This window comes from Pinus tabuliformis, chromosome 5_1 (genome assembly GCF_031772625.1).
Source record: "Pinus tabuliformis cultivar Carrire ecotype Pingquan chromosome 5_1, CPIR1, whole genome shotgun sequence".
Lineage (NCBI taxonomy): Eukaryota > Viridiplantae > Streptophyta > Pinopsida > Pinales > Pinaceae > Pinus > Pinus tabuliformis.
Window position 1 is genome coordinate 832,272,251 of NC_142305.1, and position 23,459 is coordinate 832,295,709.

Genomic DNA, 23,459 nt, shown 5'->3' on the forward strand with positions numbered 1-23,459 from the left:
CTAAAAACAAAAGGCAACATTAAATGCTAAGATTTGATTTTTTGGAAGGGTCCCCATTTATTAATGTTATTGCTAACACTAATAAAAGGGGGGTTGTTGATGGTCACAATAGGTAGTTAGTGTGATCTTTCGGATCAGGCCTATACTTTTTATTTTTCCCTATTTTTTTGCATATACATCTTTTTGTTTGTATACAATCACATACACACATGGTTTATTCCAAATAGCCTCACGTACATGTGTGTTTCCTTAGTCATAGTCATATATACACATGATTTTCCTAATACACAATTACGTATATATCAGAAAATTTAAAATTTTTCAAATTTTTTCCTCCAGTTTTGGGAGCTAACCTGGATTTCCTACTTTTTTAGAGTCATTTGTTGTGTGTATTGATATGGTTTCTTGATAGTGTCGATCTCTTGGTATCTTTTTAAAAAAATAATTCGTCAACCTGGGGTTTTCTATTTGGTGAAGTTTTGTACTTTTGAGTATTGGATTTCAGGCCTTTTGGTAAAGTGTTTGATTGTTCTATACATCTGGAATAGAGAATTGTTTTTCAACTTGCCTTAAGATACAATCTTTTCATTGCTTCATTTGCATTCTTGAATTTTCCTCTTTTTTGTTTCTTTTTGTTGGTTTGAGAAATATTTTCAACTTTGGTTCAGTGAAATATTTTGGTTTTCTAATATCTTTTGTTCGTTGAATCCTTTGTGTGTCCTTTAGATCAAGTCATTCAAATGTTCTTTTCTTTTGTGTTGGTCTTATCATTTCGGTGATTGTTTATGATTGTTGAACTTTGGTGTCTTTTCACTTGATTTTGATCTTAAGGTCATTAGTTTTTTTGCTTCTTAAATATTTTATTCAAAGAAATTTAAAAGAAAATGTAAAAAATACATTTGTTTTTTCCTTTCTTTTCTTTGATTTGATTTTTTTTTTTATCAACAAATGTGTGAATCTTTGTTTGAAGTTGAAATTTTCTTAGCTTGATAGATATTTTTCATGGATTTTTATTTGTCCTTGTTTTCTCAAATTTTGACTTTAGGATATTAAAGAGCACATTTGTTTATTTATGGAATTCCATAGAATCTTGCACTTAGGCATTCTAGTATGCATTAAGTAGTTTTCATTCTAGGAATTTCTTTTAGCCGCTTTAGATAAATGATGAATGTGTGAGTGTGTTTATAAAAAGAAAATGAGCTTTTATCTTTCATAGGATTCTCATAGAACCCTATAGAGATCACTTTTCATCGAGGAAACGTAAGTTTCATATCACATGTATCCTAGTTTTATATTGATTTCTTGTGTCAGAACATCATATGTTTCACTTCCGCTACCATTGACGTAAAAAACAACCACTTAAAATAAGCTCTTAATTAAAATGACCTAGACTTTTTTTTTTCACAGATACATGAACTAGTCTAGGACGTTTAGTCCCTTGGAATAGGTGGGTCGAGAATAAACTCTCCAAGACCACTCTAAACTAAAATGTAGAAGTTGATTAAAGAGTGAAAAAGCTAGTCTCATTAAGTTGTCTGGGAAATCTCTTCTAACACATCAGTTAAGCACGCCAAAGAGTGAAGATATGGAAAGAGAGATACCCTCTCTCCTACTTGTTGGATATCGCGCCCATGACTATTTTTCTCGGCTTCTGATTATGAACTGGTAAACGTAGTTGCCTATCCTAGGGACCACATAGGTGACTATGGGGGGGAATACTCATGGTACCTGAGACAGACGTTGTATCACTTTCATAGTACTTCTGGAGGGTTCCTATGCAAAGATTGGGTACTTGCATTGACAAAGGCTATTGTCTAGAGGTAAGTGTAATTGTTTATGATACCTTCACTGGTAGGCTTGGGCTGTAATTATTCCAAACTATCTTTGGAAGGTCCTTATCTTTGACTTATTTTATTTTGGTGTCTGGTCCTAATCACGCGGAGTGGAAATACCTAGAATATGATTGTTTGGTTGCATCTTTAGGGATTTATTTATTGAGTTCTCTTTGCTCCTAGATTGCCATAAGTTTTTATTTTTGAGTCTTTAAAAATTTCTCTTAAGATTTAAAATTCGTTGATCGAAATGTTGGTTGGTCTAGGAGGTTTCATGGCCTTTCACCTATGAGTGTTGAGCCTTCATCTAGAATGAATAGGATTAGTTCTGTTGGTGATTTTTGACCAATAGTAGCTGACACATCATAGATTAATCCAGCTTTAGGGGCTCTTATTTCATAGGGTGAACCTAGTGTGGTTCGTAATTTGGATGGAAACGCTCCAGTCCTTACTAGGGTGCTCTTTTAATAGGAAGGTAATATTGATATTGAGGAAGTTCCTGAGTCCCCTATGACTCCTTTGACACCCATTCCCTCTCATATTCTATACGTTTTATCGTACGTGGGTACCCCAACTCAAAAGCCGATAATCCCTATTCACTCTCCTCTTTTTTTCTAGATGGCCAATGTCAGTGGTGTAACCATGGCTGCAAATACTTCTGGTGTGTAGACCCCTCTTTTAGTTGTAGGAGGGGGTGCTATTTTTATCTCTACTATTACACCTACTACAGTAGCTATTAGCTCTACCTTGATTCCAATTCCGAGTGGGGCACCCAACCTTTCACTTCTTTCATTGGTACTTATCCTCTTCAGATTCCACCTAGTGGGATTCCCTCAGTTCCCTCAAACTTTCCATCTATTGTTTCCAAAACTATGAATTATTTTCCAAGTGGTTCAACATCCTTTCAAGGATTTTCTTTTGGAAGTGGTCAGTTCCATCCTTCCAATTCGGTGTTAAACTTGGGAGAGGCTCAAAATGTTAATCCTTTGCAAGGAGCTTAAGGATGCCGAAATCCTTTGGTCAGTGGGTTAAGGGATGGGAATTTTTCCCATTCATTTGGTAAATAGGGGAGCATGCCATTCACTTCCACCAAAACCTCATAAATCTTTCCTCCGTTAGCTAGTGCATGGAATCCTTATTAGGGGTTGTCCCATTCTTTTAATGTCCCACTAGGTGGAAATTATCCTATGTATGGTAACCTTATGGCAGGGGTTGGATACCCTCTAAAAACGTCTAGGCCATAAGGATTTCCTTATGGTTCGGTTCCTTCTATGAGAAATCCATGGTAGCCTGGTCCTCTCCAAATAGAGGATACTCTTTTCATAGTATTAGAAATTTTACTCTTGGTGGGTGGAATTCTCTGGCTCCTCCACGCTTATCATTCCTAACAACCTTAAACTTGCTAGATATTTCGAAGTTGACGAACGATGTAATCCGATACAATTTTTCTTGGCCTATGGTTCCCATAAAACTTTTGTCTGATATTCCTAAATTAAAAGGGATGTCTGTGGAAGATCTGGTAGATCATATAACCATGTTCCACTTATGGTGTTCATCGAACTCCTTAGTCGACGATTTGATCAGGTTGAGATTATTCCAATGCACGCTAACTAGAAATGCTAAAAAATGGTATATTGAGCTAAGACAGTGTAACTTTGGTATGTTTGGCGACTTGGATACTATGTTTTTAAACCATTCCCAGTTGCCTATCTGATATGATGCCGAAACTCATCTTTTAGCTAGTTTCCAACAAGACAAAGCAACTCATATTTTTGACCACATCCAAGAGTGCTGCATAAGGAAGAGGTCATTAAAGCCTATATCCCTAATGAGTTCCTTCTTGAATGGTTTTTAAAATATTTGCAGCCAGAAATTTCAAAGGACGTGTCACTCTCTGAAGTGTTCACTGAAGAACATGCCATCTTCAGAGCCTAATAGTTAGAACTTATATATTCTCAATCTAGAGTCCTCTATAATATTTTTCCTTATGCTCCTTGATCAAAGATCAATCTATCTAATCCCAAGCCAGAACCCCATGCCGACAAAATTGTAGTATCAATTGATAGTAGCATGGCTAACCTACTAAATAAATTATAGCAATTTTCTTTAGAACCTGCTTCCCTAGTGCAGGCATCACTTTCAATGTGTATGCCTTCCCAACCTTCAATAGCTAATTTTTGTCAATATTCAAACCCTAAAGGAGACCAGCAATCCAATGGGAAGAGGAAGGGACATGGTAAGAAGAAATATAAGGCTAGGAAAGGGAATGTGAATAGACCCAGTAATGGTATTGTAGAGGGAAAGAAGGAATTGAAAAATAAAGTAAAGTTCCCATGAAATTTATTCAATGGGGATCGTATTACCCATCCTTTCCCTAAGATTTAGGATGCTCAACACTAGTTAGCTCAGCAGGGTTCTTCAAGTTCCCAGGTTATGTTGACTAACCCTTTTCCCCAAGGGAAACAAATGTTTGTTGGCAGTAATGTTGGTACTGGAACCCCCACATGGGGTAACCATAAAGGGGAATCTACATAAAGTTTCTATATGAGAAGGTCCCATATTGACATTGCTACAAGATCACATGATTATGGTGAACCAGAACCTTCTAAGGTTAATACTACTTCCGATATTCCAGAGTAACTCCATATTGAGAGGCTCAGAGTTGAGCATATACCTCGGATGCTGAAAGGCTCTACAAAATGTTCAACTATTAATCCCAATGCTAGGGCTTCCCATAACTACTCTATTATTGAAGATTCAACTCAAATCCCTTATGTGATGTCAGTGTTAGAGGTACGCCAATTGTGTCTTGTGCAAAGGAGTGTCTTGTTCACTACGATCGGGGTATTGGATCCAAAAAACTCTATTGTCATAACATTTGATATGTCAAATGCTAAAAAGAGACTCCCTCATCACATGACTTTCCAGATTAAATCTACATATTGGAAAATGAATATCTTTCTAGTTGTAGTTGATGAAGGTGCTTCCACATGTGTTATGTTGATGTCATGTTGGAAGGCTATTGGATCTCCAGATGTTGTTTTTTGGCTTGATGGTGACTTGACTCAAGTACAGAGTTAGCTATGCAAACCAACAAAACCATAAACTGTTGGCCCCTTCAGCAACAACACGAATAGCGTAGGCTGCATTCTTACCCAAAGCAGTAGAGAGGTATGAAAAAACTAGGTTTATATATCCAGAGGTCTATGTGATGGGTTTCTGATACTTCTAGCGCTTATTTTGACCTTCGGGAACCCTAACCCTTAAAATGTGGAATTTATAGCAACTTACATGAAACAAATTTTGACTTTGCACTTATTTCTTTAAACATTCATAACTTCATGTAAACTATCAGATCTACAACTTTCGCGCACCACTTAAGTGTTTCTTCAGATAATTACAGAAAACAGAGCGAATACATAGAAAATGCAGTAAATAGAACATCATAGATACATAAATATGGCTCCAAAATAATCTTTATTATTATTATTATTAATCCTTGTGTTACAACCTCTTTCTTCCTTGCGAACACAACTACATGGTCATGTGCACTCAACTTGTAGACTTACCAAGGTCTCTGTGCACACAACTGTAGGAGCCTTCCCCTTCACCTAAGTCTAGAAAACAAACTTTTTTGCCTTAGACTACTAACCCATAAAATGATCTTTAATAATTATTTACTTCCTATGACTCGCTATGATTCCTTTTTATAGCTTCTTCTTTTACAATACCATGGTTCGTGAACAATGGGCAGGTCACAAAACATCCTATATTCTAACAAACTAAGGGACTAAAGTTCCTTTTGACTCCTAATAACTTCACACTCCGCTCCCTCCAAATGTGAAGACTTTATAAATATAAAAAAATTAGTTACAAAATTTACCGTAGGGGACCCTGTCCCAACAAACCCCCACCAAAAATTTGTGACTCTTCCTTGAGTCACTTTGCTGGTGGTGCCTTGATATTCACCTGCATCTCACTAAACTCAATATTTAACAACTGCAGGTCTATTATTCCCTGCACAATAGCTTGATGCACTTCTTGGGCCAGTTTTTCAATAGTTATGCCTTCAACCACAAGGCCCATGATCGTTTGTGTCTATGGCATCCATTTTAGCTTGCTATGTACTAACATAGTCAATTGACTAGCCTCATCTACCCACGACTATGTCCTTGAAGAGATGATCTCTTCCTTGCGACACAGCTCATCAATTTCATTTTGAATGAGCTTCCCTTCCTATAATATACTGGGCCTTTGAATTGGTGGTAAGGTGCGTGTTGTCGATGAGATTTTGTCAAACTGTCTTTGCTCCTCTCTAATGTCTTCTCCAATGTTTTGTAGAGTTGGATCCTCCTGTGGCGAGGTCCATAACTTCATGTCCTATTCAAATAACATAGTGCAACCCTTGACTGCATCTTCTAAGGTGGTCATTCCTTCTTTAATAGTAGCTCTGCGTTTCTCTCTCACTTATGGGGGAGTAGTGGGTTGTAAATTTCGTTGTAACTCTGAGATTTGAAGCTACAGATCAAACCTAACTTGGATGATTTTTTCTTTAAACTCTTTAACTGCAATGGCCATATTTTGATTTTTCTCTATGGAGGCCGCTTCTGCTGGGATCTTGAACTCTAGAAGCTCACTGCAGGCTTGTGCAATAGCTACTTCCAGCTACTGGCTTCGCATGGTTACCTCTTGCTTTTCGTTGAGGGCCAGTTCCTTTCCCTCAAAGATCTACTGGTTAGTCATCTTTACCTCTTTGATCACTAGCAGTGTGCATTGCTCCTATATCCTCATTTCGTTGGACACCCCTTGGTCCATCTCGTGCAGAGTTTGAATGGGAAGCGCAACCAAATTTAGACTCGGGTTCTTCATATACATGAGGTGTGCCTTGTCTTCAGCTAAGTTATCATGCAGGGACCCTTCTGGCAAATGCACTATGCAAAGATCCAGTGTGAGCTCTACTTCTTGGGCTGACCTGCTTCCTTGATTCACTCTCACTTGCTTCCTGATTGCTTGCTCCATGTTTGCTTGCAGAAGACATATTTGGACCTGCAACTCCCGCAGGCCTTGCTATACCTTACCAAGCATCTATTGGTATTGTTGTTCAAAGTTGCCCCACAACTCCATCGTGGTGTCGTGGACCACATCCCGAATTTCATCTAATCCCCCTTCTCTGAGGACCAAAGGCATCATGGCCACTGATTTATAAGACATTTTCTTCTTGTCTGACCATTTGGAAGCCTTCTTCTTTCGCTTCTTGATAACAAAGGGGAATACCAACTCTGCACCCCATTCTTCTTCCACCTCTGTTTCTTCCTCAACAAGAGTTTGCTCAATGTCTAACTCGTCAACATCAATGGTGGCCTGCGATGTAGCCTTTTCCTACGCTGCTTCTTTTTCCTTGGCCGCTGCTTATTTTTCCTTGGTCACCACTTATTTTTCCCTTGCAACAAATACATTCTTCTACGCATCCTTTTCTCCAGCAAATGTCTTTTGAGCTTCCTTATTCTTTTTTGCTACCACGATCTGCATTGTTGAACCTTCAGTAACCTTACTGGTACCTATGCCAACATTATAACAGGTGAGATAGTCACTTGGCCACTTGCTGACATCCCCTAATATATCTTCCTTGGCAACCAAGTAAGCCAACTTGTGCCATATGCCCATGGCATTATTATTTGCATGAATGTGTAGATTATGGAAATCTGCCTTAAAATTAGTGACATTTTTATACTGCGCATGTAAAGTGGGTGATAACCTTGGCCCACTGGTTGATCATCATCCTTAATTTTGTCTCAAACAAAACCCAGAATATCCTTGTCTCCATTATGTGCACGGAGTCTTCAGTAGCCCATAGCGAAGCAAACTTTGTAATCTCTGATAGGTATAATTCCTGTCAAAGGAATTGGCTCTCTTCGGGCATCCTCCAGACCACCAACGTGATCAACAACAATAACCATGCATAGTGGAACACCTTACCCTCATCATGGGCCTCCCTGCAGTCCTCCATAAATTCTTTACATAAGTATTGAGCCTAATTATACTAGAATCCTTTCGCACACTCCATATCCAAGGAGACAACTCGTGCTAGTACTTCATCCGCATGACACTTTCTCATGATCTTACTAGCTAAGATCTGTGCATCAAAATGCACCGCAACATCTGAGATGGACTGGATGGAATATTTGCATGACTTTTACACTAGACCAATCTCACCCTTAATTTCATCTGCTAACTTCTTCTCTTGTGATTTATCTCAAAAGGCCTCTACAAGGTCCATTCCTGGGTATGGCAGCAATGTTATTCTATCGATCAACATATCAATGATCGGGATGGGTTCTCCCAATTATAGACACACATCATTCACCAGCATCAATAGTTGGCGCACATAGATGGTGTTAAAATTGGTGCAACTGAAGTGTGGAACCCACAACATATTGAGGAGCCTCGCAGCCCCAACACCAGTCACCCATTTCATTGGTTCCAACCGCACAACGTTCAACTCTTCATAGAATAATTTTTTTAGGTACTTGTTCAGTGCCAATTAGGGAAATTTCTCATGGTCCCCTAGGTCCTAATCCTACATTTTCAGAGTCGGTATATGGGCCAACAAATTGCCCTCAAACAACAGATTCTTCAACAATAGTGGTGTGGAAACCATAAAATTCACCTTATCTGGATCTTTTGGCACTTTAGCAGTGGCATTTTAGCATGGAATATACTTTGGCAGCCAATTTATCAGCTGAACCTCCTCTATGCCCTCGTGTAGTTCTTCCTCATCCAGGTCCAGGGACTTTGTTGACTATTTGGACCAATCCATCTTCCCTTCCTGGAGGATTTCAGTTAGGTTTTTCCGCGATGATTTTCGCACCGGGACTTGCTGAGGCTTTTTCTTCTTCTTATCTCCCACCATGGAAGGATATGGCTTAGGCCTTGGTGACCTAGGCACAGTAGTCAGAAACCCTGCAGGTACAAGTTGGGCTAGCTGCATCTCAAGGTGAGTTGTAGTCATTCTCTACATGATGATCTTACAGTGCCAATTAAGCAAGTTTGTGAACTCCAGTTGTGAAATAATTTCCTCCCAATCATTCTCAAACATACAACACTTTACTTGGCACAAAGCAAGGTGAAAAAACTAAAGGAAAAATCTTTGGAATGAAGGTGTTTGAATGCAGAGTAGTATACCATATTTATAGACTAATTTGAATTCAAACCAACTATTCCCTCCAATTCCAGTCATTAATGCCCATTTGGTGATAGATTTTCAAATATATGCTCCATAAACGCTTTTCCCCCACTCCTGCCAACAAAAAAACCCTGTCAAGTTAGCTAAAGTTGTTCTAATGGTCACCTTTTAGCTAGGCATCCACCTAGCACAACTACTTTGGCACAACTTCCCTAGGAGCCATCCTTCGACCTGTCGCATGGCCCCTTCACTTGGCTTTTCTAACTTTTGGGAGGTGTAGTTTATAGTCCTATACTTCCTTGCAGCTGCTTGGAGTACTACGACTAGCTCATAATCATGTAGTCATTCATTAGGGGTGGGATCACCCCTTTATAGATTCAATAGACTCCCATTGAATTTTCTCGAAAATAATTCCCCATTCATCTTCGCGAGTTAAACTATGCCCCCATATGTAATTTCCTCTACAACATATGGCCCCAGCCAATGCATCTGAAATTTGCCTGGGAACTTTGTAAACTTACTATCACATAGCAACACTAAATCTTCGATCTTGAAGGTGCATTGTTTGATATGGCTATCATGCCATGCCTTTTCACGGTCCTTTTGCACCTGCTGATGAAATCCATCCAAGGAGTGATCCTCCTCCAACTCAACGAGTTGCGTAAGGAGTTCCTCCATGGAATCACGATCAGCCATTTTCGTAACTACTGCAATCCGTAAGCTTGGCATTGTGTACTCCATGGGCATTATAACCTCTTTCCCATATACCAGTCTGAACCGTGTTTGTGCTGTCAATTTTTTGTAGGTAGTCCTATATGCCTAGAGGATTGGTGGTATGCGCACATCCCAGTCATTTTGCTTCACATTGCAAATCTTTGTCAAAGCTCTTTCCAGAATTTTGTTGGAGGCTTCTACTGTTCTATTCTCTTGACGGTGATAAGGCATACTCTTTTGACGATATATCTGGAATTCCTCAAGCAATGCAGCAATTGTCTCATTCAAGAAGTGTGCGCCCCTATCACTCATCAAAATCTTAGGGTAGCCAAACCGAGACAAGATATATTCAAAAATATACTTCACGGTGGTAGAGATGCTGCAATATTTTACTGACTATGCATATTCCAGGCCCCCGTTTTCTTCCCTAGTGGTTGTATTGGTCCCACAAAGTGTATTTCCCACTTATCAAATGATTGCAACATCACTTGCAGAGTCAGTGGAAATTCATCTCTTCACGACAGTCTCACCATCCTCTGGTAGAAACCACACACCCTACAATATATTTTGGAGTCCTTATGCACAGTTAGCCACCAAAGTCCTACGCGTAGGATCTTCTGCATAGTTACTCTTCCTACATAGTATCCTCACGCTACTCCTCCATGTGCTTCTACAAAGATACTTTGTTGCTCATAGTTCAGAACAGACCTACGCAATATTTCATCAGAGCCCCTTTTTTATGTGTCTGATGATAACAAAGAAATCTGCAGCCCAGACCACCAGTTCTTTCTTTTGTTACATCGAATATGTGATGAGCCTCATTATTGCGTAATTATATGGGCCTTAGTTCACCTCCTAGCTTAGTCAAACCAATTTTTCTCACAACTTATTACATTTTTTTTATTATATTTTGTTTATGAGATGAGTTGGAGTCGGATATTATACCTAATGGACTAATATGCATTGAATGCATGATTGAAGGATAAAATCGAGGAATTTTGGCAAATACTAAGGTTAAAACTTGAATGGGACAAGGTAGAGGGATTGTAGGGGGTAAATCATGCTCATTTACTTCTCCCCCATTCGAATATTCCTCCATCCATCACACTAGCTCGGAGTGCAAGCAGCCAAGCCATGTGGATTAGAAGGCATTCGAGCGAGTGAGAGAAAAAGAGCTAGTTTATCTTGAGTTTGGGAGCCGAGCCTCCCTAATTTTAACGAATTCATTAGAGACTTCAGTTGTATAAGTAGGAAGGCCTAGAGCCTCATTAGGATTCAAATTTTTGTTGTAAAACTCTAAGCTATTTTTGAGCTCCATACTTGTGAAATTTTTATTGATGTAATTTTTTGTTTTGGTAATAAGAATGAGTTTTGTTTTGAACCAGCACTAAGTTAACTCAGAGGGATGACGCTCTTGGGTTAGGGCCCAACTCTAGTAGCAAAGGGTCCTCTTTCTTGTATCTTTATGTTTAGATTAGTCTCGTAGCTTCATTGTTAATTTGCTTTTAGATGTGTTTTCATTGAAAGTAGTGTAGATTGGATTGGTTGTTTATTACATTGCTTCCATTTGTGTCTTAATTTAGTAGCAAGTTAGAAGGGATATAAGGAGTGCCACAAGGTTTTCAGTGCGTTTCTTGTCCTCATTTCCTCCCTTTGGGATCATGATTTGAGGAAGGGACCCTTGTGCAGCCCCAAAAACACAGATTTTTATTTCTTGCATAAGCTTTAGAGTTTACTATATTTAAGTTAGTATTTGATCAGTTTTGAAAAGTAGGATTTCATTGCCATGTCTTCTATCTTCACTCTTGCAGTAGATCTCATACATGCTTTCATTCCCTTCAGCAACTTTCCTCATGCATCATGTAAGCAGTTAGTTCATTAATTCTGCTTTTCTAGATTATGAGAATGCTTTTTGTTTACATAGATTTTTGGGAACTATACATGTTTTATGCAGAGAAGGTGCTTTAGGAGGGGACAAAGACTTCATAGCCAACAACCACCTTCCACTCCATCCACCATAGTCATTCCCTGTTTTCACCATTGCCTTCACTAGTTTTCATCATTTTTCATAGAAATTCTTCCAAGCACATTGAGCAAATCCAACCATCCTCTATCTTTGTTGTTGACTTCTAAGTGATCCTAGACCTTTCCTCACTTCATTCCACCCATATAACATTGTCCCTAAGTCTCCCATCACCTCCAAAACCTTCCATTTTTCTCTCGGCTATATCCTGTAGGTTTACAGGGAATGCTTTAGGTTTCTAGTACATCCTGTAGGTTTTCCTGAAATGGCCTGTTTTGAGGCCAAATTGAGGGAAAACCTCTAGGAAGTCACCAAAAGCCTCCCAAGGGTCTCCCACACCATCAAACCATCTCCTAACCCTTCCATCTATCCTACAACATCCTTAATTCACATACCACATCACCAAAAGAAATTATTTAGCATACTTGATTTTGCATGAAAAGAAAAAAAGACAAAAACAGATTTATTTCAGTCCCTTTACTTGTACATTAGTGATGTTTGATGCTTCTTACTTCCATGATTAGATAGTAGTATTTCGTTCATGTTAATTTAGCATTATTGCAAAGCATAGTTTCTTGGCATTTAATTAGGAAATGGTATGATTTAACATTGAATTTCGGTCTTTTCCATTATTGCAGTAGAGTAGCTCTCCCTTAGAGCAGATTTCCCTTTCTTCCATCAACAAACCAAGCTTCTTCTGACTCCATAGAATTTTGGCTTGAAAACCCCAGTGGTTTCTCGCCAGTTGAATCGTGACAAAGGGCAGAACCATCACTTTTACTTGTCCATACAACTCTATCACCTCCATGTTTGTATGAACCCCGGGTTGACAAAGTAAAGCTAGTAGCCCAGGAGATGCAGCATTCTTGCTGCAATATTGGCACTCATCACACTTTGATATAGAAAATGACCTCCTGATCAGTTCAGAGGGCAAAGACATGATGACTGAAGCAATGACCAAGTTCACAAGCCTTGTTTCCAAGCTAATGATGTTTATACACTAGAAACTTTCTTTATAAAGCTTCTCAGCAAGCCTAAGGGTGCGTTAGTGACCTACGTAACTCTACTTGTTACCTTAGGAACAAAGTTATTAAACCGTACTTATTTTATAAGGGTCAAAGGAGCGAATTGATTAAGAAATATCCCTATATTCTCTCCTAAATCAACTCAGAAAAACAAGGAAACAATCAACTTATTTGGGGGATTACTAATCCTAATGGAGTATGAGTATGGGAAAGAGCTCAAAATATTGGCAACATCATTGCTTTTACCTAAAGAAACCCATGGAGAAACTTGGCAACCATAACCTCAAATTCTACATAAGCAGAGCTAGGGCTATTTTGAAAGCGGTCAGATCACTTGAAAGGATAGCTTACTTGATTGTTGAGTAGAGTCTCAAACTTAAGCATAAGAAGTAGGTAAGAAGGGAGAGAGAGAGAGGATTTGGAGGGGTAAGGGAAGGTTGATGCAATCAATGGTTGTAATCACTCTTTCAATATCAATATAGAACTGCAGCTGTACTGTTCACTTTATGATGTTGGTACTATAATTCATTTATATGTTTATTCAATGTATTTTAGCATGAGTGGCTTAGTTATGTGCAACTAGATATGTTTTGTATATTCATGCATTGACTTTCAAGGTTTTGTGATGTGATTACGCCTGTCTTTTCTATGTGCATGACTTGATCTAGAGTTGTCTCAGGGGAATTCCACTTAGCTTCATTGTCCTCTCCAGCAACTCCACACGAAGGCTCGAGGTAATGAATCCGTCTTGCTTTGATAGTTAGTTGTTGAATATTGACATGCATGTATCTTTCTGACAACTTCAGATTATCTTATAGTCTACCAAGAGTCTCGGGAAGACCCTTGAGGGTTCCTTCATCTTCCATACACCTTGCATTAATCCCTATAGCAGAATTGGCAACTCTAATCGGGATTACACTTTAGTTCCTAGTTTTCCCAGAAAGTTCCTAGATCTCTCCTTCTTCCAGACCCTCATGTACTTCTTCATTCCTTTTCTAACCACTCAAGACCTTACAACACTCTTCTTTCATTACTTAGCCCTAGATCTGATCCCCTCAACTCTTTATTGAAGTGTTTTTCCTCACTAACACAGGTTACCAGTGTAAACAGAGCTTTATAAAGCACTGTGGCTTCACAAATAGAGAATTAGTGCCACCAGTAATTCTTTGTGGCCTCCAGCACAGAGTGTTAGTCACCCATTTTTTGATAAACAGTAGTGTTTGTGACCTCAAAGGGTTGGGAAACTTGCGTCTAGACTGATAAGGGATCTATAGCCGTGTTTTTTTTACTGATATGTGTCCTGAACAATTTTTTTTTTTAAGAAAATAACTTTTCTTCTTAAACTTTTTACTTTCATAAAAGAAAAAAGAAAATTTTTTATTGTTTTTTTCTTAGTTTGTTAGATCTGCATTATTTGGTTTCAGTAGTTGTTAGTGAGCATTGAAAAGTTCTGTCAGTTATGCTAGTGTTGTACTAAAAAGGATGCATGGAATGAATATTGATATATGAATGACTCTCCCTTTGTAGAAGCATCTTATTCATCGAAATTGAAAATTTACAAGCATTGTTTTTGCATGATTTGAGTCAAAGTCCCATAAAATCTAAGATGTTAACACCCCTACCAAAGACTCTAACAAAGTACACTTAAAATCTACCTAATAAAATCAATCAACAACTCTTTCTAGAGTAAACATACATTTGTTCAGGCTAGGATCTTGGGTTAGGCAGTGTGAGTAAACTGTCCAAGTTCATACACCAAAACTACTATCATTAAAGAGAGAAATCCTTATGCACACATACTACTAGGTCCACTCTAGTAAAAGTGGAGCTAAATACGAGACAACATTGGACTGTAAGTGAAGGTAGCCCACCTTTTCTTGCATCTCCTTTGGGTATTCTGTGTATTGAGGATCCCTTCGGGGATATCGGAGCTGAGTCGGGGACTCAGGTATCGTGCCCACACAACATACTATCTGTGACTATGCCCCCCTCAATAGTGTCTGTGATCTGAGGTATCCTTAGTGGCCATACTCTTAGGGAATAACAAAAGGTGACTGGGGTGGGCTGCCTCGGTACCTAACACAGATGAACCTACTCTGTCTTCAATTTTTGGGAGGGTACTCATCATCATGAGAGTGCTTGGCCCCTCAATCTGAGCTTCGAGCGAAGTTCTAGAGTACCTGTAATTGTACATTTGGCCAACTCTCTTTGTTATTTATTGTGATACTGGGTTTCATCTCCAGTGATGGGTGCTTATCAGAGAGGGTCATTTCCCTCTGCTTGTTGATTGATTTACTTAGTGTATTTTTTTTATTTTTTAGGTGCCATAGTGTTATCATTGAGACTTTAATAAACATAATTATAAAATTTACTGATAAAAATTATTAGTCGTCATGGCTACATCTGGCTCTTGTCGTCAATCTAGATGATTGTTAAGACTTCCCCCACTCACTATGGATGATCCATAGAGCTCCAGTGAACCGGATTCTCCGCCTTTGTGAAATCACTCTCCGAGATCTCACACAGAATTAGTTTGGACATCCAACAATTCAATCTTACTGAAGGATTTTTTTACTGAATGATTTCTTCCTCCATACAATCCTCCAATCACGAATCCATTGGGCCCACTCTTGGTTCCTGTTTCATCTATACCTCCTTGGTCTTCAGTAGGAACACTTCCACCCATCTCGTCAATGACTAACAGGTCATGGGACTTTTTGGACACTTTTTTTCCCCCACCACTTCCCCAGTCGACAGTCAATACCACACCTTTGATGGTGAACCATGCTATCCCATTTGTCCCAGGTTCAACCCCTAACATGACACCCTCCATGAGTGGAACCTAGTCTATTCTAGGTTCTGCCCCTTTAGTGTCAAACACTATACCTTTGACAAGTGCTACATATAGCACCCCTTATAATTCTCAATATAGCATGGTTAGCATGGGTCCCTTCAACCAACAATATGGTTGGCATCCATTGTATAGTTCTAAACCCCAAATTCAAGTATTTGGGGGCACCCCCAATATGCATATACCGACCAGGAGCATAACAGTTCCCCCTTTTTTTTCAGGCATGCATGGTCAGTCAATGATTGACATGAACACTCCTTATGATAGTCAAGGACTTATGGTTAGTTTTGTGGCGAGTATGAGTCCTCAACGAGGTCCCAATCAATCCATGAGGGCACCCTACTCACAACCTCAAACGAGTCAAGGGGCCACTGCTTATCCTGTGGTCACTTCTATCCCCCAACCTAACAATCCCTATGGAAATCCACATTACAATACCATACTGCAAGGTACCTACTATACCATGCAACCTTTGTATATTATTGGGAACAACACGATGGGAAGACCGTAAGGATCCTCAAGTCATATGTCATTGCCTTGGTCTGATTCAGGGGCATCAAACAATTTTGCCTTTCTTCACAACACTTGATATCCTTGACTTGTAAAAACTTACAAGAGACCCCATCTATCATAACTTACTTTGGCCAACAATCTTGCATAAAATACGGACAGACATCCCTAAGTTCGAAGGGAAACAAGGGGAGGATCCAAGTACACAGATCACCACCTATCATCTATGGTGTGTTTCTAACTCCATGGTGGATGATAGTATCCAATTACGTCTTTTTCCCCACACCGATACTAGAAACACAACCAAGTGGTACATAGAGATACCACATGCATCAGTCAATACCTTTGGCACTCTAGCGATAGAATTTTTAAAGCACTTCCAGCTACCCATCCGCTATGAAACTGGGAGGTAACTCCTCACTTCATTACGTCATGATACTGCCACCCACATCTCTGATCATATACATGAATGGAGATGTAGGTCGAGGTAGTCAAAGCACCCCTCCCAGACTATCTCTTAGCGGCTTGGTTCTGCAAGTCTCTACTCCCCCAAATCGCTAAGGATGTCGCCTTAGGTGGTGCGGTCATAGAAGACCAATCCATTCATCGTGCCCAACACTTCGATCTGATATATTCATAGTTTGGCACTCTATACAACATAATTCCCAATGCCCCTTGTAACTCCAATTCTCCCACTACTCAACAACTCGGAGCTCATGCCAATGGGATTATCGACGCAACCTTTGGGGCTACTGTAAAACAACTCAGTGGTCACATTGCCTAGATGTCAATGGAACCCTCTACCAAATCGACTGCTCTTCCTACCACCATGATCAACTCTGTGTAGTCGACACAAAAACCTAGTGGTAAGAACAAGAAGAATAAGAAAAAGATCGCTCCTTCTAAAGAGCAGTCAACAAAGAAATCTAACTCCAAGAAGAAGGCAGTTGTGCCCTCTAACGATGGAAAGGATAAACCCACCAGATTCCCTTGCAAATTCTGTGCCAAAGAGCACATGACCTATCATTTCTCGTGTCTTTAGGAGTGCACAGATTTCATTGCTGAAAAGGATACTGGCAGGACCCTTGCTATCACATGGAAAGATTCGTTAGTGCGGACACAACCAACCTTCCTAGAAGCCTAAGACTTTCTAGTGACAAACAAGACAAATAAGAGCAATCCTTCACGAAATATGCCTTTACAATATGAGAAATCAAGTGTTTAGATCCTACCTATAATCCAACGCTGTTTTAGTAGTCCAGCTTCGTTGATCCGGATGAGCTCCTCCTTCCCTTTGAAACCTGCATTCACTAACAATAAAACGATTAAATAGCACCTGAATATCACATAAAATAAAACATATTTAACATATAGACCAAGGAGTATATGAAACAACTCATAAATAACAAATTTTTGAGAAGAATGGACTAATTTGTATTAAAAGGTAACAAAAGGAACCATTACAACCTGAGCCTTGGTGTTGTGCAAGCTCCTCCCAGGGTCCACAAGAGTTCTCCCTTACTCTGATCAGCTCACCCACCTCCCAATGGAAACAAGCAAAGATGGTAATCTCTCCTCACAAGCTTCTACAAGGAAGTCCTAATTCCAGCAACATCTACCCTTAGGAATGTTCAGCTTTCAACCTCTCTCCATTTGGCCCAATGCCTGTATTTATAGTGCTCTAGAGGAAGTTATTCAGGTCCACCATCAATGGGATAAGCCCCTCTTTGGATGGGATAGCTCCCCTCTTGATGGGATAAGTTCCTCTTTGGTAGGGATACATGAACCATGTGGAGGTGCTTCATACACGTCAAACAAGCTTCTAGAAGGCTCTAGAAATGACCACAACTAACTTTTTTGGAGTGAAACTTGCGCCTTTTGACCTTTACAGGAGTACGCACCCATTGCTTTACATACAGAGCGTACAAATACACAGGTATTGTGAACTTGGGTTGCGTACACGCAGGTAAGGCTAAGAGAAACTGCGTACCAGAGATAATTGACTTTAAATGACTTTTCTCTCTTTCTTGAAGTTTGACATGAAGAGCAGAGGCATGAGACTTTGCCAAGGAGGATAGTATGACAGTGGATGGAGCCATACTAACTGCAAATAGTCATGGTTACATTTTTTAGTGTAACAGATTGCCCCCTAAAGTGCGAAGCCTGTAGTAGATTAGGGTTTTATATGATCTAGGAAGGGTGAAGTACTTTATCATTTCAAGGAGTATCTTGCGAAGGGCCCAGTCAGAACCTGCAAGTATTCAACACAAAATACATATATAAGATGATATCATTGCTGAGGTAGGCATTCCCATACTCAGATTGAAAACTTTAACTAACAATCTAACTACTGCTCTGATACAAGAATGATTTTGCAGTACATCACAATCATAGACTTTTGTAGACACAGTATGGACACAGCCATCTGTTTATGGTTAGTCTACTATATAATGAATACAAAACTCCTCGCAGCCTGGATGGTGGAAACTAGATCCAGGGTCTTCATCTCTACTTCCTGAATTGGTACGATTCTATCCATGCGAATAAATGAGTTGATGTCGAACATGGTAGAAACCACTTGATTACCAGTCGATGATGTAAACTGTTAACAAGTGTGAGAGAGACCACCAGTGATGTCAATGGTTCTCAAAGTACCCAGTACAATCCATGAAATGTGAATGAATGGGTTGATGTCGAACACGTCACGGAATCCTTTGATCGAAAGTCAATGATGTAAATTGTCGTCAAAGGCGAGAAACCTGCCATTGATGCATGCAGACTTCAAGGTACTGATGATTTCTAAGTCATCTTTCTAGATAATGTGCTGATTTCGATAGAAAGCGACCCGTTGCAGGCAAGCCCACAACACGAAATCATTGTTCAAGTTGAAGAAATGTTGCTGTAAGGACTGACTCAGGGATGGTCAAATGGATGACAAGTATTTTGCATATGAATGGTTTATTTGCAGAGACCTCTTGAACACATAACGACACGACAGATGGCTTGGTGACGATTGACCCAAAGTTAATACCCAGAAAAGGTTGAAGACTTTCAAAGTGGTTTTATCAGCTTTAAGGCAAAGGATTTCCCAATCCAGGTGAATGAAACGTGTCGTGTCCAAGAGCGGTGATAAGGTTCTTCTGTAACAAAGGATAACAAATAGGTTCATTCTTCTCTCTTTTCCCCCACCATTTCTGGCAAGTACCTCTTTATTTTTTACAAGCTTGAGGAGGATAACATATGCTTGATTATAAGCTCATCCTTCGGATGAGTCCAACTTAGTTTAGATTTGGACCCTAAGAATGAGTGGTCCGTTCCTGTTTGTAATTGAACAGGTCCTTTACTGTGAAATTTTAACGAGTCCAGTATAGGAGAAACTCGACGTTTTTCAATTTTAGAGAGTTTGAAAAAACTTAAGAAGACTCCAGGGTTGAACTTTTTCGTAAAGTTGTGTCTCCCAAGCCCGAAAAAGTATAAAATAATACTTGAGAGAACCGCTTGATCTTGCGACCAAGGAGTACTTTCATGATTAGTGTCTTTGACCTGAAAAGTAAAAAGCGATCAAGGACACGTCGTTTTATTTCCAGTATCGAATTTGAAACGACAAAAATCTGGCAATCTTTTCCTGTTTTTTACGGTCAAAAAAGGGCTATAAGGGGACCGTCTTTTAATTCTGTTTTAACGAGTGTAAAAGAAACGCTCGGCAATCTTTTCATGTTTTAGGAGTCAGAAAAGGGCTTAAAAGATGACTCTGAGGTTTCACTTTTTCGTCAGTTTTAACGAGTTCGAAAAAATGATAAACTCGGCATTTTCATTTGTTTTACGAGAATGAAAGATAGCAAAATAATCTCGAGATTTTCATGAGTTTAACGAGTCTTGAAAATAACTGAAATTGACTCGAGATAGGTTTCATTTTTACAAAATCTTGAAACATTGAAAAACTATGCTTCAAAGTAGTTTCATTTTTACACAAGCTTGAAACAGAGATAAAATTGTGCTTGATGCCCCCTAAGCATAACTGCTAGAGTGCATGCCCCCCTAACTTCATTTCATTCAACTAAGTACAAGCTGGATGGAATGAAGGTTCATGAACGAGATCATTTGAAAGACTCGACCTAAAACTGTAAGAAAATTATGCAAAAAACTGAAATAACTAACCTAAATACTTAACATTTATGAGATCTAGTCAATCTCTCGACTCAAGTAGAGGAGGATTTGTTTCATTTTTTAACGAGCTTGACACAGGAAAAGAACTATGCTCGGATTCAGTTTCATGTTTACGCAAGCTTGAAACGAAAAACTATGCTTGTTATAAGTTCGCATGCCCCCAGCATAATGACGCAAATCAAGGTACATGCCCCCCAAGCTTTATTGCATTCAATGAGGTGGATGGAATGAAGCTTTACTTTCAAGATCTTGGAAAGACTTGTGGGAGCTGTTTCATTTTTTAGTGAGGTTGACACAGGAAAAGAACTATCCTCAAAACCCTTGTTTCATTTTTTAAACGAGCTTGACACAAGATAAGGAACTATGCTCACAACTACTCTCTACAATCTACCTAACAAAAACCTTACTCTAAAAAACCTTGATTCATTTTTTAACGAGCTTGACACAAGACAAGGAACTGTGCTCTAAAATCCTTGATTCATTTTTTAATGAGCTTGACACAACACAAGGAACTATGCTCATGACTCTACTTTCTACAGACTACCTACATATCCTAAAATCTACCTGATTCATTTTTTAAGGAGGTTGACTCAGTAAAAGAACTATCCTCATGCCTGATTCATTTTTTAACGAGGTTGACTCAGTAACAGGAACTATCCTCATAAAAGCTGATTCATTTTTTAACGAGGTTGACACAGTAAAAGGAACTTTCCTCGTGGACACCTGTTTCATTTTTTTAACGAGGTTCGGACAGGAAAAGGAAACTATCCTCGTAACCACTGATTCATTTTTTAACGAGGTCGACACAGTAAAAGGAACTTTCCTCGCTCACACTGATTCATTTTTTAACGAGGTTGACACAGTAAAAGGAAGTTTCCTCACGGACACCTGTTTCATTTTTTAACGAGGTTGGCACAGGAAAAGGAACTGTCCTCGCACCAGAGATTCTGGGTTCGATCCCCGGTGGAGTCGCCATTTTGTCACACGGAAAGAGTCGTTAGTGCGGACACAACCGACCTTCCTAGAAGCCTAAGACTTTCTAGTGACAAACAAGACAAATAAGAGCAATCCTTCACTAAATATGCCTTTACAATATGAGAAATCAAGTGTTTAGATCCTACCTGTAATCCAACACTGTTGTAGTAGTCCAGCTTCGTTGATCCGGATGAGCTCCTCCTTCCCTTCGAAACCTGCATTCACTAACAATCAAACGATTAAATAGCACCTGAATATCACATAAAATAAAACATATTTAACATATAGACCAAGGAGTATATGAAACAACTCATAAATAACAAATTGTTGAGAAGAATGGACTAATTTGTATTAAAAGGTAACAAAAGGAACCATTACAACCTGAGCCTTGGTGTTGTGCGAGCTCCTCCCAGGTTCCACAAGAGTTCTCCCTTACTCTGATCAGCTCACCCACCTCCCAATGGAAACAAGCAAAGATGGTAATCTCTCCTCACAAGCTTCTACAAGGAAGTCCTAATTCCAGTAGCATCTACCCTTAGGAATGTTTAGCTTTCAACCTCTCTCCCTTTGGCCCAATGCCTGTATTTATAGTGCTCTAGAGGAAGTTATTCAGGTCCACCATCAATGGGATAAGCCCCTCTTTGGATGGGATAGCTCCCTTCTTGATGGGATAAGTTCTTCTTTGGTAGGGATACATGAACCATCTGGAGGTGCTTCATACACATCAAACAAGCTTCTAGAAGGCTCTAGAAATGACCACAACTAACGTTTTTGGAGTGAAACTTGTGCCTTTTGACCTTTACAGGAGTACGCACCCATTGCTTTACATACAGAGCGTACAAATACGCAGGTATTGTGAACTTGGGTTGCGTACACGCAGTTAAGGCTAAGAGAAACTGTGTACCAGAGATAATTGACTTTAAATGACTTTTCTCTCTTTCTTGAAGTTTGACATGAAGAGCAGAGGCATGAGACTTTGCCAAGGAGGATAGTATGACAGTGGATGGAGCCATACTAACTGCAAATAGTCATGGTGACATTTTTTAGTGTAACACTTGCTATCCTGAACAATCCTTTCCCCGCTCAGGAGCAGTAACACCTTATTGGAAACCAACCCAACCCTTGAAAGGGGGGAATCGCAGTTTGCAACATCTTTTAGCTAGTGAAAGACCATCTATCGTTTACACTGTTGAAACGGTAGATCCACAAACCAAAGCCAAATCTTATGGAGCTCCAATCACTCATGCAGAGGAACCCTCCTCAAGTCAAAACCCCCCGCTGCTTAACGATCTTCATATCAAAAGGTCAGTTTCTGACCTTGTCATTCACCCCCCTAAAGGGGCACTTTGACGCATAATGCACAATACATATGCACATGCTACCCAAAACTACATCATTGTAGAATACTTGGTGCAAGCGTCATCCGTTATGTCAACACTCGAAGTATTACAAACATGTCCAACACAAAGGAAAGCTCTGCTTTCAACCATTGGTGGTATCGACCCTCAGGATTCCATGCTTGCAATTTTTGACATGGAAAAGTGTAAACCTCCCCTTTCTCAGTAGCTTGCATTTCAGGTGCAAATCTTTTCGGAAGGTAAACGTATACATAGAACTGTCATTGACGAAGGTGCTTCTACCTGTGTAATGTTGGCTTCATATTGGCTCGCTTTAGGTTCTCCAACCCTATCCCCACCGTCGAATTCCCTTAAAGCTTTCGACAACCACACTTTCATCCCAAAAGGTTACCTAGCTAGCTACCCCATCACATTGTATGGGAAAACAGTAATGGTGGACATCAAAGTCGTAGATAGAAAGCTCGACTATAATATCTTGTTGGGTCACAGTTGGACTTATGCCATCATTTCCATTGTGTCTACTGTCTTTCACATCATCCTATTTCCGTTGGATGGAAAGGTAGTCACAGTGGACCAAATCTCCTTTTGCACCCCTGATTATTCCCTATTACCAAGTGGATTTGTACCCTTACTGGGTGGTGTACTTGACTCTTACGTCAATATCAATACGTGTCTACTAAAGGGCTCTTCCTTGATGGGTTGTTTCCCTCTTCTACCACCAACGGTTCCATAGATGGCCAATATGGTTTCATCCATTCCTCATGAACCGACCGATCCTTGGATCCTACCAGCCCCTTCAGACATTGACACTTACGGAGAAC